The sequence below is a fragment of the Acomys russatus genome, chromosome 22 (genome assembly GCF_903995435.1).
Source record: "Acomys russatus chromosome 22, mAcoRus1.1, whole genome shotgun sequence".
NCBI classification, from domain to species: domain Eukaryota; kingdom Metazoa; phylum Chordata; class Mammalia; order Rodentia; family Muridae; genus Acomys; species Acomys russatus.
Window position 1 is genome coordinate 35,788,902 of NC_067158.1, and position 6,198 is coordinate 35,795,099.

Consider the following 6,198-nt stretch of genomic DNA (forward strand, 5'->3'; position numbering starts at 1 on the left):
CATCCTGTGTGTATTTATGTAAGTATGCATCAAAGTACACTCAGGGAAAAAGAAGCACATCAGTTATTTGAAAAGAGAGAATTTAATACAAAGAATTATGATGCTGTTACCTAGGTAACTGAAAGGATAAGAGAGAACACAAGAGCATCACAGAGGTAGTAACTGCCACCCACATGCCAGGGCCACAAGAAGAGGCTGCATCAGTACAAATCAAAATTTGGAGGAGGCTCCTAGAGCTGAGATGAAGACATCAGCAGAGTGGCTGCTGTTGGCCTGAAGACCAGAAGTGATGGGGTCATGGGCAGTGTGATGAGACAAGTTTCACAAATGTTAGAAATAGCTGCAGATTGGATTTCAGCCAATTACAGAATAAAAATATGAGGCTGGATGATCCTCATAGGAATGAAAAGATAGAAAGCTCTATAAAGGTCTGTTCTGTTCTCCCTCACCCCCGCCCCCCCGTGTCTCTCTCTCTGTCTCCCCCTACCACTACCATCACCATTGGTAGATCCTACCAGGGAGCCCCTATCAGCAGAATCACAGCCTTAGGTATATTATCAGAGCTCAACATAAAATGCATATTTACATCCCACAAACAATAGTGTATAATTGGTATAAGGCATGCCGTGTGTGCGTGCGTGTGTGTGTGTGTGTGTGTGTGTGTGTGTGTGTGCGCGCGCGCGTGTGTGTGTGTGCGCGTGTGTGTGTGTGTGTCCCTCTGTGGTGCTGGCAGGAATTGTGATATAAGATAGGGATGGAAGGTAGGAACTTATCTCAATTCCCTCTGCTTTAAAGATTTCGTTTCTTTATGTGACCATTTTATGTTCATCAGTTACTTTAAAATGTGAAAGGATCATGTGACATGTCACCCCTCACAAACCCCAAGAGGCACTCCTTAAAAACTCAGGAAAAAAACAAAGGTAGATTTTACTCTATTCTTCCCTTCCCTCTTCCCTGAACACTTGATATAATGGATAAAGAAAGTTCTTCCATCAAAATATTTATATTTAAAATAAATAATGGAGAGTTAATGCTTGAAAAGGGTTTTGTATTTATCCCATTTAATCCTTGCAATAAGCCGGCAGGCAAAGATTATTTATTTATTTATTTATTTATTTATTTATTTATCATTATTATTATTTATTCCCATTTCACTAAGACGTCTATAACTCAGAAAAGCTAGCAAAGAAGCCAATATGAACCAGTTTAACTGAAATCAAACAGCTGAGCTATGGACTTAACTCTTCACCAGTCTTTTTACTTCAGGGCTCAGAAACACTCTTGAAATTTGTTGTTGTGCATTTCTGCAACCTATGGATTCTGAATGCCTAAAATTCCCCAGATATTTGCAATCTTCATGGCCTCTCTGCACTACAGATACACAATGAAGTTTGAGAGTCACCATTCTTGCTATATATGTATTTCTAATTAGTGATATAAAGTATTCTGGGGGTGGAGAAGCACTTTAATTGACTGTCTGATGCACAAGATACTATTCCCAATGTGATTATTAGAGATTTCAATAGCCGTGTCGTTAATTGAAGTTATTGTCAAAGAAGAGGCCTGGATCAGCTGCATCAGGCTTGCTAGGAGGTTCCCTTCTGTCAGAGGTCTGGCGGGGGGGTGGAAATAGGGCAGAAGAGGGAGGGAGGGTAGGAATGGGAAGATACAGCAAGACAGCAAAGGGATAAAAATCGGGAGATAATCTGAATAAATTGTAATAAATTAAAATTTAAAAAGAGACAAATAAAATATGAGCAACAGAAAATAAGAAGAAAAATTCCAGACTCTGATGATCACAGGAAGGTGGAGGATGGATGGCTTGGTGCTATAGAGAGTACAGGTTGAGTGCAGCAGCCATAGATGGATCTTCTAGGAATATCAGCCCACTTCCTAGTCGTCCTCTCCTTGGATGAGCAACTCCCCATCTACAGCATCTGCATGAGCCCCTAGTTACATCCTAGTAGGCTCTGGCCTTACCAATACCCATACTTTCCCCACTATCCCTACCTTCAGTCTTATCATGGAGTTACCCTCTGCCTTGCCAGGCCATCTTCTTCAGCCTTCCAAGAGCAATCCTTTAGGCTAATGAGAGCACCTACACAATCCATTCTGCCCCCCCCCCCATTCTCTTTCATGCCATAAACCACACAGCTAGATACATAATCCATGAGGATCATCGCTTGTATGTCTTCTCTGTTTTCTTACTTTCATCCCTTTACTGTGCTGTGCTTTCCTATCCCCAGTACTGATAACAGCCACTATTGGTACACTATCCTGAGCTTGTCCGTGGTTATAAACACACTACAAGAAAATCCTTGCCATGCTGTTCAGTCTCACATTGAAATCAACCCTTGAACTGCATCTCTTTCATATCTGCGGTGATAGCATTTAGTTCCCCTTTCATTAGAGTCTACGTCCCAGTCATTCCCAAATTTGTATTTCTAACCCAGAATTCCCTTCCTAAACTCTAGGATCATCCAAAATATTCACTTATGTATCATTAGAGACCTCAAATGTCCCTCAAAAATCCCTGATTTCTCTTCCGCAACGCATTATGAGGATATCATAAAGAAAAGGCAGATAGGAGTAAACAGAAAAAAAAAAAAATGCTTAAAACAAGTGAGATAGCTCAGCAGGTAAGAACACTTGTTGCACTTGCAAAGGGCCCAGGTTTGGCTTTCAGTAGCCACATTGTGGCTTACAACCATCTGCAACTCCAGTTTCAGATGATCTGTTGCCCTATTCTAGCCTCTGCAGGCACACAGGTGCACACATCCATGCACATAAATAAAACCTTAGTGTTTGAAATAGCAATAATTAAGAATTCCTTCAAACTGATTTTAGACAAAACAAACAAACAAACCACAAAGAATAAATGCAAAAAACAAACGACAAAAAAAAAAAAAAAAACCATAGGAAAATAATGCTCCAACTAAAGAAAATGATGCGAGAGCCAACCTCTGATACTATTAACGACACTCTGCTATGCTTGCAAACTGGAGCCTAACATAGCTGTCCTCTGAGAGACCCCCACCCAACAATGGAAACAGATGCTCACACTAACAGTCAAACATTGGGTGGAGTGCAGAGAGCCTTGTGGAAGATGAGAATAGAAGGACCCAGAGAGAACAGGGGCTCCACAAGAAGACCAACAAAGCCAGCTAACTGGGCTCAGGGGGCTTGCAGAGACTGAAACACCAACCAAGGTCCATGTGTAGACTGGACCTAGGCCCCTTACACATGTATGCCCAATAGGCAGCTTGGTCTTCATGTGGGTCTCCTAGTTAGAGGAGCAGGGGCGGTCTCTGACAAGGGCTTTCTTGCATGCTTTTTGATCACATCCCCCTGGTGGGGCCGCCTTGCCAGGCCACCTTGGTAGAAGATGAGATAAGTCTTGATGTGACTTGATGTTCTGCCATGGGTAGATGGAGGAGGGGGCTCCACTTTTCTGAGGGGTAGGGAAGGGGAGATACGGGGAAGAGAGAGGGAGGGTGGGACCAGGAGGAGAGGAGGGAGGGGGCTACGATGGACGATTGGGATGTAAAGTAAATAAAGAAAATAATTAATTTTTTTAAAAAGAAAGAAAAAAAAAGAGAAAACTCTGAGAGAAACAAAAGTGGGAAAACACTTTTCAGACAGAGAAAAACAAACAAACAAACAAACAAAAAACCAGAATCATATCAAGTTTCTTTTGGAAACCACTGTAAGCAAAAAAAAAAAAAAAAAAAAAAAAAAAAAAAAAAAAAAAAAAAGAACAGACTGGAGCAGAGTTTTGAGAGGGGAAAACCCCACCAACCTAGAATTCTATAGCCAGTAAAATTTACTCCAAACATGAAAGAAAATAAAGATATTCTCATACTAGTAAAACTTGGAGCAATTTCATTCCAGTTCTCCTACCCTTCAAGGAATGTTCAGGACCAAACAAAATGAGACTAACAAAATGTTAAAAGGCACTCTTTCCGCCATCTTGGCACCTGTGGAGGCCTGCTGGGAACAGGACTTCTAAAACGCAGCGATGTCTGGAAGGCTGTGGTGCAAGGCCATTTTTGCTGGCTACAAGCGAGGTCTCCGGAACCAAAGAGAGCACAGAGCTCTTCTTAAAATGGAAAGTGTTTATGCTTGGGATGAAACTGAATTCCACTTAGGCAAAAGATGTGCTCGTGTGTATAAGGCAAAAAACAACACAGTGACTCCTGGAGACAAACCAAACAAATCCAGAGTGATCTGGGGAAAAGTAACTCAGGCCACGGAAACAGTGGCATGGTCGTGCCAAATCCCGAAGCAACCTTCCTGCGAAGGCCGTTGATGACAGCGTCCATGTGATGCTGTACCCGTCCCGGATTTAAACTAATGAAAAGTAAATAAATAAAAGTGCATTTGTGTACCAGCTGTCCTTCCTCTGAGTGCCACCAGGTCTCCCCCTCCAGGGGACATGGTCAAATGTGAGGCACCAGAATACGTGAGAAAGTCATATCACACTCTCCACTCAACTGTGGAGAATATTCTGACCATTGGCTAGATCTGGGAAGGGGTTTAAAGTTTACCTCCTGTATTGTCCTTGGCTGGTGCTTGATACCCTATGAGAATATACAGGGGGAGGTAATCCCCCTCAGGAACAGTCATAGGGGAGGGGAATAATGGGAAAATGGGGGGGGGGAGGAATGGAAGGATACAAGGGATGGGATAAACATTGAGATGTAACAAGAATAAATTAATAAAAAAAAAAGTGCATTTGTGCTCTTGGAAAAAAAAAGTTTAAAGGCTTTTCAGATTAAGAAAAATTCTGCCAGAAAATTGTGTCTGCATGAGAAAAGAAAAGAAAGAATAGAAAAGTGAAAGAAAAACTGTTTTCTTCTTCTTCTTCTTCTTCTTCTTCTTCTTCTTCTTCTTCTTCTTCTTCTTCTTCCTTGTTGTGACAGCAGTTTCTTTAGATTACAGCAATAAAGTGTTTTACTGTCAGTTTGTGAGTATGGGTTTACACATATGTATACTCATGTATGGACATGATTGACAGCAAACATACAGGGAAAGGAGGCAGGAAGTCTGGGTTGTTTGGTAGTAGGTTACTTAAAAGTGGACTTGGGTAGTATCTAGCTCATTTTAGAGCACCTATTGAAGTTTTAAAAATATAATATGGATGTTAAAGAAGGAGAGAGATCCAAACAAATATAATGTCCAGTCTAAACCACAGGAGGCAGAAAAAAGATTATTAGTTTCTACACAGCTACAGCAAAATACCACAAACTAGATCATCTGTCAACAAAAGACAATTATTTGTTCTCATTCTGGAGGTTGGAAAGTCCAAGGTCAAGGCACAAAAAGGATCACTGCTTTCTGATTCCAACTTAGCCCTTGGCTGCTGCATTTTCAGGAGGAAATAAATGTCAGGTCTTCACAGGATAGAAGGAGTGGAGGGAGTAAACCCATACCCAGGGCCTTGTCTAACAGATTAATCTATTTATAAAGACTTAATCACCTCCTAAAGCCTCACTGTTAAATCCTCTTACAGTAGGAATTTTGTAGAAGACACAGAAAATTCAATCCACAGTAGAGAAGGAAAAGAAGAAAAGAAGAATAAAGAAGAAGAAGGAAGAAGAGGAGCAGGAGAAAGAGAATGGGGAGGAGGTATTGGAGGAAGAGGAGAAAAAAGAAGAAGGAGAAAAGGAGGAAAATGAAGAGAAGATGGTGGAGATAGAAGAGGAGGGGTGAGTAGGAGAAGGAACTTTTAAAACTTTTAAAAGTTCTTCTTCAAAGAACTTTTAAAATTCAATGGCAAATTATAGATAATCCACTTTAAGAAATAAGCTGAAGAAGAAAAAAGGAGGAGGAGGAGAAGAAAGAAAAAGAAAAGAAGAAATGTTTAAAACTTTTAAAAGTTCTTCAAAGAACTTTTTTATTCTTTTTTTATTAATTTATTCAGATTACAACTCAATTGTTATCCCATCACTTGTATCCTCCCATTTTTAAAACTCAAAGGCAAATTATAAATAATCTACTTTAAGAAATAAGCCAAAGGTCTTAATATATTTCTCAGTACATACATCTGTGGCTGATAAGTGTGCACAGGAAGAGATGTTTCAATCCATGTGTCATCAGGGAAACATAAGTAAGCATTATGCACCATTATGTACCTACAAGAATGAGTTAAGAGCTGGAGAGATGGCACAACAGTTAAGAGAGCACCTGTTGCTCCTG

General features: G+C 40.5%; 1 pseudogene; it reads left to right on the forward strand.

Moving 5' to 3' along the window:
• The first annotated feature begins 4,018 nt into the window (after positions 1-4,018).
• LOC127205647 (60S ribosomal protein L35a-like) lies at positions 4,019-4,349 on the forward strand (annotated as a pseudogene).
• The last annotated feature ends 1,849 nt before the right edge of the window (positions 4,350-6,198 follow it).